An 11,373-nucleotide genomic window follows, 5' to 3' on the forward strand; every position below is an offset into this window, starting at 1 on the left:
TAATTCAATGGAAAATCCATAGAAAGTGCAGAGGACTGAATAGGCTGAATTTCAATCTTTTGGTGTGCAAAGTAGTCAAAGGAATTGGGAATTGGGGTCACTTTCTTAGCAATTCCAATATATTCTATTGATTTAAAAACGTCCATAACAATTATGGGAATGTACTGATTGAAGTTGAACAGAACAAGTCTGTCCATGTGAGAACGGGGCCAATTCCTCCTAGGATTGGGGAGAGTCACGACTCTCCCTTTGAGGTGTCTGGGGAGGAGGGAGGAAGATGGGGAGAAGAGAGAGGGAGGGAGATGGGGAGGAGGGAGAGGGGGGAGATAGGGAGATGGGGAGGAGAGAGAGGGAGATGGGGAGGAGAGAGAGGGAGGGAGAAGGGAGGGAGGGAGATGGGGAGAAGGGAGGGAGGGAGATGGGGGAGGAGAGAGAGGGAGGGGAGATGGGGAGAAGGGAGGGAGATGGGGAGATGGGGAGGAGAGCGAGGGAGGGAGATGGGGAGAAGAGAGAGGGAGGGAGATGGGGGAGAAGAGAGAGGGAGGGAGATGGGGAGAAGAGAGGGAGGGAGATTGGGAGAAGAGAGAGAGATGGGGAGGACTGAGTGAGGGAGATGGGGAGAAGGGAAGGACATGGGGAGAAGAGAAGGAGATGGGGAGGAGAGAGGGAGATGGGGCGAAGATAGCGAGGGATTGATAGCAATTGGAGGGATGGAGATTTCTGAGATGCATGATGAATACCATAGAAAGGGCAGGGCAGGGCCCTTTCATGTCCAGAGCAGCCGGCAGTCCAATAATTCTGTCCTGGTTCATAATGAACTGTCTGACGAGTTGGACAGGCAGCACCATGGAGACAGCCAGAAGGATCAGCCTCCAAAAACATCCAAACCATGTGACTAATAAAACACATCCCATTCAGTTGTGTGTAAGTAACTTCAGTCTCAATAGTGACAGTGACATACATGCTGGAGTGACGATACCTTGAGGTGTGTGTGTACTGTGTTTGTGCCTTGAGCGTCTTGTATGAACCAGCTGCGTTCTGTGAAAGTCGACATCTGTTGATGGGTTCATACTGTAAGAGCCATATTATGGGTAAGAGTTGCAGTGAGTCATCTGTTATGGAGGGCTACTTGACAGCACCAAGCGGTATCTGACAGGCAGGGAATGGGCTCGTCAACACAACTCCCCGTTAGGACTGGTGCTGAGGAAATATGGAACAACGCGGACTGTGAAGTGACACACACACACACACACACACACACTAGCACACGCACTCTACACACATGTACACTGTGGTATAGTTGTATGTCGGTATTGTACATTTGGTGTTGTAGATCTGTAGTGGTGTAGTAATGTTATATGATGTAACCGTTTTTTGTTGTTGTTGTGTTTTTTAAACATGCCTTTGGAACCCAGGAAGAGTAGCTGCTGCCTTGGCAACTGTTAATGGGGATCCCTAATAAAATACAAATACTTCAATGACTCGCTCAATATTACTGAATACTCAAGGCATAAACAATAAATCATAATTACATTACATCAGATTAGACAATGGTGGGTAGTCTGATTTCAATCACTCGTTATAGTTCATCACATACTGTATGAGTCACATATGAGTCATGTAATGTAAATGTCATACCAATTTAGAATTGGCTTTGTCCATGCCTCGGCTGTTCTTGAAAAGTATTTCACTCTCTAATTGCTTAACTGCTAACATCTGACTATGCTATTTTAAGCAAATGTATCTAAAGGCTATAGGTTAAGGATTCTGACATTTTGGGTTGTATTGTATATCTTTGGGAAGTAAGAGAAGGACATTCAAATAGGTAACTCAAAATCGCTTAACCACTATCTGAAATGAAAATGACTTGAGGTAGATGATGGTCCATACAGTTTATACCGTGTGTGTGTGTGTGTGTGTGTGTGTGTGTGTGTGTGTGTGTGTCTGCACAAATTTCAGATAGAGTTATAAATGGTTGAGGGTGCAATGTGTTGTCATGGGAAATGAAAGTTTGATTTCCTCCTGGATATAAATCATATCCCATCTAGATTCTAGAGAATAATAACACATTTTCTGTCTTGAGAATAAATCATCTTTCCCATCATTTCCACTCAAATCGGAGAGGATATTTAAAATATTTAAATATCCTCTATATACTGTGTATCCAAAACCCCCAGTGCCAGCCAGCTCCTTGGTTGATTGTGTCGCGGGTCACTGCCATGGTCATTTTCCCACTGAAAAATCCATAGAGAACTCTCAGTGGCCAAGGGTTTATAATTAGCCCCATCATTGATCTGCCAGTGCCAGGAGACAGGAGAGCTTCAATCTGTAACACTTAAATTAACAGTATTATTTAATATGGTAATCTAGTATATACTAAGAAATTATGTGGAAACAAAAGGTATTGATACTTCAATTCAACACAGTTAGTAACTAGCTACCTAACACATGGTGCATTCCTATTTAAATAGCAGGTAAAGAGCAGAATAAACCATGAACCTTCAATCATTAGCCTGGTTCGCCTGTCAGGGCTCTGATTGGGAGAAAGAGGACTGTTGTTGCCATGTGTTATTTAAGCCATAAGGCCAGAGGGGGTGTGGTATATGGCCAATATACCACGGCTAAGGGCTGTTCTTTTATGCATGGCGCACCGCGGAGTGCCTGGATACAGCCCTTAGCCGTGGTATATTGGCTGTATACCACAAACCCCCGAGTTGCCTTATTGCTATTATAAACTGGTTACCATCATAGTTGGGAGAGTAAAAATAAATGTTTTTCATACCCGTGGTATACGGTCTGATATACATTTTACATTACATTTTAGTCATTTAGCAGATGCTCTTATCCAGAGCGACTTACAGTTAGTGAGTGCATAATTTTTTTCAGCCAATCAGGATTCGGGGCTCGAACCACCCAGTTTATAATGTACATTGGCTTCAAAACTGCATCCCAGCCGTGTGTATATGAGACGATATACCATTGGTATGACGCAAAATACTTGTTTACTGTTCTATTTGAAGTATGACTACGCATACCACGGCAAATGACAAGCAAAAGCAAAGCAATAAGGCTTCTATTTAACACATCATATACCCTTGTTCTAGCCTAGCATTCTGTTGGCAACAATGGGGATTTGTATAAACCTGCTGTCTGTGTTATTGTTCAGAGTGACTCATCTTCAGCTGACCAAGTAGTGGACCATGTTCATGTCCAGTGGGTGCAATTATGGTGGTAATATTGGGAGGAAACATTTTAATGGGAAGAAATGTGTCTCCAAGATAGCCCACAGCCTTCATTACTATCTCCGTTCTCCTCTAGTTTGCCACTAGCTGAATATATATTTTCTAGCTGGGAGCAATTTTGGCAATTTGCCTCTAAATTGCCAATGTTCTAGATGTCTATCTGATTAAAAGTATATTGTTTGTTTGCCGCAAGTTATACCCGATGATAGTGTAACTACATACAGTTGGAGTAGAATAAATATACATTATTTACTGTTAAACAAACCTGCCATCTGTGTACATTGTGTGATTACTGAACATTAAATAAATGTGTTTGAATGCTACTAATGAGCAATTCAGCCAGGATGGCGAGCACAGAATCATACAATAAAAAAAAGCTGTGGCTTGATTCTGAAGGTCTTGAATCTGAAGGTCTTGATTCTAAAGGTCTTGATTCTGAAGGTCTTGATTTTGGAAGGTCTTGATTCTAAAGGTCTTGATTCTGAAGGTCTTGATTCTGAAGGTCTTGATTCTAAAGGTCTTGATTCTGAAGATCTTGATTCTGAAGGTGTTGATTCTAAAGGTCTTGATTCTGAAGGTCTTGATTCTGAAGGTCTTGATTCTAAAGGTCTTGATTCTGAAGGCTCTTGATTCTGAAGGTCTTGATTCTAAAGGTCTTGATTCTGAAGGTCTTGATTCTGAAGGTCTTGATTCTAAAGGTCTTGATTCTGAAGGTCTCGATTCTAAAGGTCTTGATTCTGAAGGTCTTGATTCTAAAGGTCTTGATTCTGAAGGTTTTGATTCTGAAGGTCTTGATTCTAAAGGTCTTGATTCTGATGGTCTTGATTCTGAAGGTCTTGATTCTGAAGGTCAGACGCTACAGTAAGTCATCTTATTCAGTCTCCTAGTTGTCCTAACAGCTGTGCCAGAATACCCAACATTCCCACAAACACAGGTGGTTATTACCCCAGATAAAAACACAAATTTCCTGCTTTGTTGATTCCCTCTATTGTCTAAACCGGTGTCCAGAATGGCACTCTAGTCTTTGTTCTCTGTCTAAACCTGCTATTTGGCACAGGAGGTTAATGCCATGCATATTGACCAGAGAGGGAGGGATTGGGCTAATGACGGTCTTGTTCACAGAGGAAGAACAGTGAAAGGGCTTGATTAGCTTCAGAGAGGACATAGCGGAATTGAGCTGCTAGCTAGCATAGACTGTTGACAGGGAGGAGCTAGCCTTTGAAGAGCGATGACTGTACAGACACAGCACAGTTGACGTCAACTGATGAAAAGTGACTTTAAACCCTCATGTCAAAGTGTTTAGCTAAGGTACCAGGCTGTCAGACATAATAACAGACTCACACAGACTCGCTTAAGGGCTGCAATTTAGAGTACAGTAGCTGTTTGCTCCATGCAGCACGACAGTGTTACATCATTTGATATGGTAACTGTCATGACTAAACACAGGGCACCTGTTATGTTGTGCTAATGACAGTGTAACGCACAGGCGGCTGGGGGGCACCTTTAATTGGGGAGGACAGGCTCATAATAATGGCTGGAATGGAATAAATTGAATGGTATTGACACATCAAACACATGGTTTCCTGTTCCATTCACTTCATTCCAGTTATTAAAGTCAACTGAGCGACAAGAGGCCTCTGCGTTGAGAACCAGCATTTAGAGTAGTCCTGTCTCTTGAGTGACTTCACTACAGCTGTCCTTCCCCCTGACTACATCTCTCTTGTCACTGCTTACTGTTTCATATTTAAGAGGGACAAAGTAGCCAAATCGTTAATGGGAGCCACTACTGTTCACTGAGGCCTAACACTGACCACAACATACCCTGCTCTCCAATTCAACCGACTGCACCCACCATGACTCAGCAATAAAGATTAAATGGCTTCTTTCAAGTTTCAAGTTTTATTAGTCGTATGTACGGGATACGCATGGTATACATCATCCAACGAAATGCTTACTTGCAGGTTCCTTCTCGACAATGCAACAACAATAAGACATAATAAAATATAAGAATACGAACATAAATTAAATGGCTCAGTAGAACAGAATAAACATTTTATAGTAGCATAAGTATTATTCAAGAAGGCATCATTTATAGTCCAATATTTACACGTGTATTGGAGAAGGAGGGGATGGGGGTCAGTGTATAAACTGAGCAGTATAATAAGAGTCTGGTAGCAGCAGTTGTGATGTGTGTAGCAAGAATGTAAATGTGTGTGTGTGTGTGTGTGTGTGTATGTCTGTGTGGGTGTGTGTGTGCATGAGTGAGTGCATGTGTACTAAGGGCTGGAGAATCAGAGCAGGTGGCCAATCCAGTTCAAGTGTTCAGCAGTCTGATGGCTTGTTTGATTTGAAGTTTTGGCAAAAGTTTAGAACTCTGTAGTCTATACAACGTAACTCTGCGTTGGATGTGGCATTTGACAGGAAAGCTGTTAGTAGGAACTCCAGGAAGTAGTTTTCTTCGAGTTAGAGAGAACAGAGGCCATTGTGTTAAGTTGATCGGTGGGACATAAAATACCTTCTGCCACTCCGGGAGGTGGGCTGTGTGTGTGTGACTGGTGTTTTGGGGGAGATTGTTAGAGGCAGGGTTCTACTAGGGGGACTGAATCGGTTCTCTCTTTGTTGTAATCATTCCAGAGAGAGAGACATGAGTAGGTGTCTGCTGTCAGGTCCTGGTGAGGCTTCAGGGAAATGTCACTCCCTCATCCTCTGTCCTCTCACGTGCGCCGTACCACAGGTAGAATATCTTATTCACCCCACTGTCACTGCTGATAGAAGCAAGGTGCTGTCGGAAAATATTATGTAGGCCACCATTTTATTTCATTTTGACCCATTCTATGTGGTATGTGTACTGTATTGGTTTTTATGTAACTGAAAGCTTTACTGGTATGTGTGACTTGAAACGTGTGAAGTCATTCATGCGTCACTAACTCAACATCAACATCACTCTGAAAACTGCAGCAGCCCCTGATAAATCACAAGTAAAAAACAGTCAACCTCATAGACATTAAGGCCTGTATTCAATCAGATCAAGCGTTAACCGGTGATAGCATACACCCGCATAGCGGATGGACAATTTTTGTCACAATTATTATTATTTTATTTTTTAAACTATTTTTCAGGGCATGCTGCAGCACCCTCAGCACCCCTACTTCCTGTGGCTCTGTATGCAGATGTTGGCTAAAGTGTGTCTGATTGAATAGAGCCCTAAATCCCCTTTAGAATAAGCTGAATAGTTGAGCATCAGGTAGCAGCAGTAGACATTTTTTAACAAACAATCAACTCAAATGCAGAAGAGATTTATTTATTAATTATTTATTTTACACTCCTCAGTTTGTCCACATTTCAGATTTGCATGAGTAGAAAACGAGATTTTATGTACTGTGGCGCCGTGGAGAATTTAAATAATGCTACCTGATGAAAACAAGGGAGCTAAATAACCCTTCCGTTTTCTCTTTCTATGAGGGTCAGACAGGCTGCTGATTTGTTTGGGCAACTTAAACATTTTCTGTTGGTTCACAGATTGTATTTAACACCAAGGAAACGTTTTACGATGAAATTGGCCCCGACTCCCAACTGTTCGCTAAATCAGGTAGGCACATTCCTTCATATGATGCGGGAGTTCCTGCAGTTAAACGCTTCTGGGGCAAAGTTACAAAATTAATTTTTGAAATGCATGAATGTAATTATTCCAAAGATTTACATCTATTAAGTTACTTAACGATGATAGCTCCTTGAATCTCTCAATTAATCAGAGACGATTACTGCTGGCAGGCAGCACTGCCACAAAAAAAGATGTTGGCTCCTAGATGGCAATCACCTCACTCTCTCCCAATTCACCAGTGGATGCAGTTACTATTAGAAGTTATGACATTAGAATTATCGACAGAGAGAATCAATGGTGCTAGTCAAGGAACAATTGAGGCCTGGACAAATATACTTGACTCTGTAAAGAATAATCTCAGCTAAAGTCACATACAAATAAACAATCCATAAAGCCCAACAAATACATACAAACAATATAAAGTATATATATATACACTGCCCAAAAATATAAATGCAACATGTAAAGTGTTGGTCCCATGTTTCATGAGCTGAAATAAAAGATCCCAGAAATGTTCCATATGCACAAAAAAACAGATTTCTCTCAAATGTTGTGCACAGATTTGTTTACATCCCTGTTACAGCATTTCTCCTTTGCCAAGATAATCCATCCACCTGACAGGTGTGGTATATCAAGAAGCTGACTAAACAGCAAGATCATTACACAGGTGCACCTAGTGAAATTGATAATGTACTGTACCTGTAAGCCCCAACGAAAATAACAAGACAAATAAAGACTTGGTCAAAAGAAAAAGTGGAAAATAGTAAGGATGTTGCTTTCAAATCAAAGCAGTCCGTAGGTCGGGCTGGGAAATGCGAAAAAACTCTCTAACTTCAATCAAGCTAAAAGAGTATTAAGTAGCTCTCTATCTTTTACAGAATGTTGTTTTCTCTGGTGTCTGTAGCTTCCAGACAGACTATTGTTATGGCAGGGTTGATTGAGTCCAGGCTGAGTGTGTCAGAAATGGAAACTCAGGAGCAGCCCTCTGGCTATGGTTTGCAGTTTTAGAACAGCCTGACACGTGTGTATCTGACATACTACTGGGCTAATGTTCCATGAAGCAATTTCCAGGCAATTTTTGTTTCATACCATAGTCACAGGTGACATCCTCTGCCCAACTGTCATGTTATGTTAAGGGGTTTTGATTGCTGTCATATGCCTTTTGAATCGCCATTTAATTCTGTGTTATATACAAGATTTCACAGACGCTTTCATTGGCAATTTCTAATGACATGGGATGAATATTATAGAATATAAAAACCAGAGGTTGCTAAAGTCATGTGAATTTGAATAGTTTTACTGCCTCCTGGGCCTGAGTGTACCCCACTGGGCAACATCTTCCCGTCTGAATTGAGATGAATGAGTCCAATATTGTTTTGGTGGAAGACAGAGGGTCTACCCCCATACCCAGGGGGTATTACTGTGACACCTGCCTGAGGGGAAGGAACCACACCGTTGTGTTATCTGTTATCATGTTCCCCTTTACCCCCGTTACCACTACAACATTATCAAACAGCGAAAGGGGTTATTCCCAACATTGAGATATGATAACAAGGATAATATTTTTTCATTAAACAAGATATTCTGTCCTTTTACTCTTAGCTAAGTATGTGTTGAGTTCTACACATTTCTCTTCTACCAGGGTTGAATTAACCAATGACTCTCGGGAGTCAAGAAGAGTGTCTCTGTACTAACATTAATATTTATAAGGCGTAGTGTGGGGATGGCCCGCATTAATCATTCTAAAGCTTACGCTGATATGTTATGGGAGTGCTCAGCATACCTCACTATCCCCATTACTCAACCTCTGACCTCCCATTCCGAGTTGTTTAATCAAGCGTTTGTAATTTCGGTGTAATTTTTGGTGCAGACGGAGGATGCATAGTAACCTACATAGACCACAGCTCAGAGCCACTCAACAATTCACTCTTGGGAATGTTTCGTTAGAATTGCACACACAGACACAATGATTTGACAAGCAGCACCACATTATTCCCTGCATGCGTCTCTCTTGCACCGCTGAATCGTCCCCCTCGTTATCAGTTCCCCTTACATCCGCCATGCTTCCTCCACATGATCTGATTGTTATACTTAACAACCGTGCTGCTACGCTAATTCAATTAGGGCTTTTTTTTCAAGGCTCCCTCTCATTGTGCCTACTGTTTAGAGGTGGCAGGGACTTGTGTTTTCTCCCATAATGCCTCTTTCCTGAGGCCAATTCCATGATGCCAGAGGACTAATTATGGAAGATTATCACCTCCCGAGTGGCGCAGTGGTCTAAGGCACTGCATCGCAGTGCTAGCGTGCCACTAGAGATCCTGGTTTGAATCCAGGCTCTGTTGTAGCCAGCTGCGACCAAGAGACCCATGGGGCGGCGCGACAATTGGTCCAGGGTAGGGGAGGGAATGGCCGGCAGGGATGTAGCTCAGTTGGTAGAGCATGGTGTTTGCAACGGCAGGGTTGTGGGTTCGATTCCCACAGGGAGCCAGTATGAAAAAAAAATATATATATATAAAAAAATTATGTATGCACTCACTAACTGTAAGTCGCTCCGAATAAGAGCGTCTACTAAAATGGATGAACTTTGGAGTTGCTTGCTTTTGTTGTTTTTTTGAGACCCATGGAAACAGGCGTATGTGTGTGTGTGTGTGTGTGTGTGAGTGTGCGTGTGCATGTGTGTGAGAGAGATAATATACTTTCAGTTATGAAAATAAATTACCTGCATTTCTGCCATAAAACTTTCTCCATGCCAAGATCCCTTCCTAATCCTACAAACCGCTGGCTGCTATACAGAGAGGGTTTTTAGGCACTCCCCAATTATCTGTGACTGTAATCCATCCATACACAAACACTACATCAACCCATCACCCCCCACCACAACCCATCACACCGACCACAACCCATCACCCCCACCCCCACCCCCACCCCCAGCACAACCCATTACCCCCACCACAACCCATCACACCCACACCAACCTATCACCCACAGGCTAACCACCTGACTCCATCAACAGCCATCCTGGAGTTAGGCTAGCGTAAAATAGTTGATTATTTTAGATATAAAAATAGCTTAAAAAGTAGCACTGTAAACTTAGACTAGTTCATACCAATGCTGAGTGAGTCAATGTTTTCATGTCTCTACGTTGCGCCAATCAGAATCACTCAGCAGGGAGCGCCACAGTCATTGGTCTCTCACAGTCAGTTATTAACAGGGGGTAGACACAAATGGAATGGATAATCACGACTAATGCATGCCTATGTCCTCCCCTCGTCAGTGGAGATTTCAGCTACACACACCACCCACACACCCACCTAAAGCACCGCCAGAGCTGAAAGTTAAAGATGTACAGTCCTGTACCCCCAACCCAGTGAAGGACCAGGGAGTTGAGCTGTCGCTTTCGTTTAGCTCACTGTGGAGCCTGGGCCACAGGGATCCCTCAGCAATTAAAACTAAACTATGAGAGCGAGAAAGAGAGAGAGAGAGAGAGCTAGGAGGTTAGGGGATGGAAAGGCATGTAGCCAGCTCATGGGCACCAACGCTCACCTCCAAGTCAGTCCCATAGCTCAGCTCTTTATGACTGAAAAACAACACATGCGCATGAAGGCCTGCTAACATAATTACCTGCACTAGTTACCCATTTTCCAATTTATTCCATGTGTAATTTATGCCCAGCCTGCGCTCTTTCAGCGATCTACGAGTGGTCTGCTGGGAGGTCTGTAGGCTTGGGGAGTGGGGAGTGGGTGGAGGAAGAAGAGTGGGGGATCCTGGTGTAGTGCTGGTCTCTCTGAGCTGTGTGATCTGGAGTAATTGAGTTGTGGCAGAGCACAGTACCTCTGGAGGGATTACTGTCTGGGAAAATTGCATGTCAATTCCCCAGAAACCCTCCACTCCCAATTCCTTCTCTCCTTCCTACAGCCTTCTTGTTTTATCAAAGTCTTTTAAAACAAGTTGGGAGCATTTTACAGCCCTAGTTAGGAGTTTTAATGGTTTTAAAGTTGGGCGCTGTTTTGGTGATGTTGAGAATGCAGTGGAGAGCGTTCGGCATTCAAATTTCCCCTAACAACCCTGGAGTTCTTCATACTAATTTACATTCCATATACTTCAAGGGTTATTCCGAACCCCTGGAAACACTCTGTTTTCATAGGCAGTGAAAGCACCATATAATTAAGGGCCTTGATTCAATCAGATCCGCTTTAGCTGCAATCTGCTATACGGTTGTTTTGGCGGTGTGTCGGGGGTGGAAGTGCTTTGAGCTGCTGTCAAATCCACAAGTGGCTCCTGGCATTATACCTAACGCGGGACATTGCCATTGGTGCATGGAGCCGCGTGTACAGAAATCTCCATGCAGCCTTGTTTACAATTTGGACACACTGGAATGTGAATGTAATCTACACCCCCATTAAGGTTACAGAAATCCTCATTTTGTTTAATGTTTTTTCAATTTGAGCGTCATCAAATCAAATCAAATATTATTAGTCACATACAGGTTTAAGCAGATGTTTTGCGGGTGTAGTGAAATGTGTTTTCTAG

The sequence above is a fragment of the Coregonus clupeaformis genome, chromosome 2 (genome assembly GCF_020615455.1).
Source record: "Coregonus clupeaformis isolate EN_2021a chromosome 2, ASM2061545v1, whole genome shotgun sequence".
Lineage (NCBI taxonomy): Eukaryota > Metazoa > Chordata > Actinopteri > Salmoniformes > Salmonidae > Coregonus > Coregonus clupeaformis.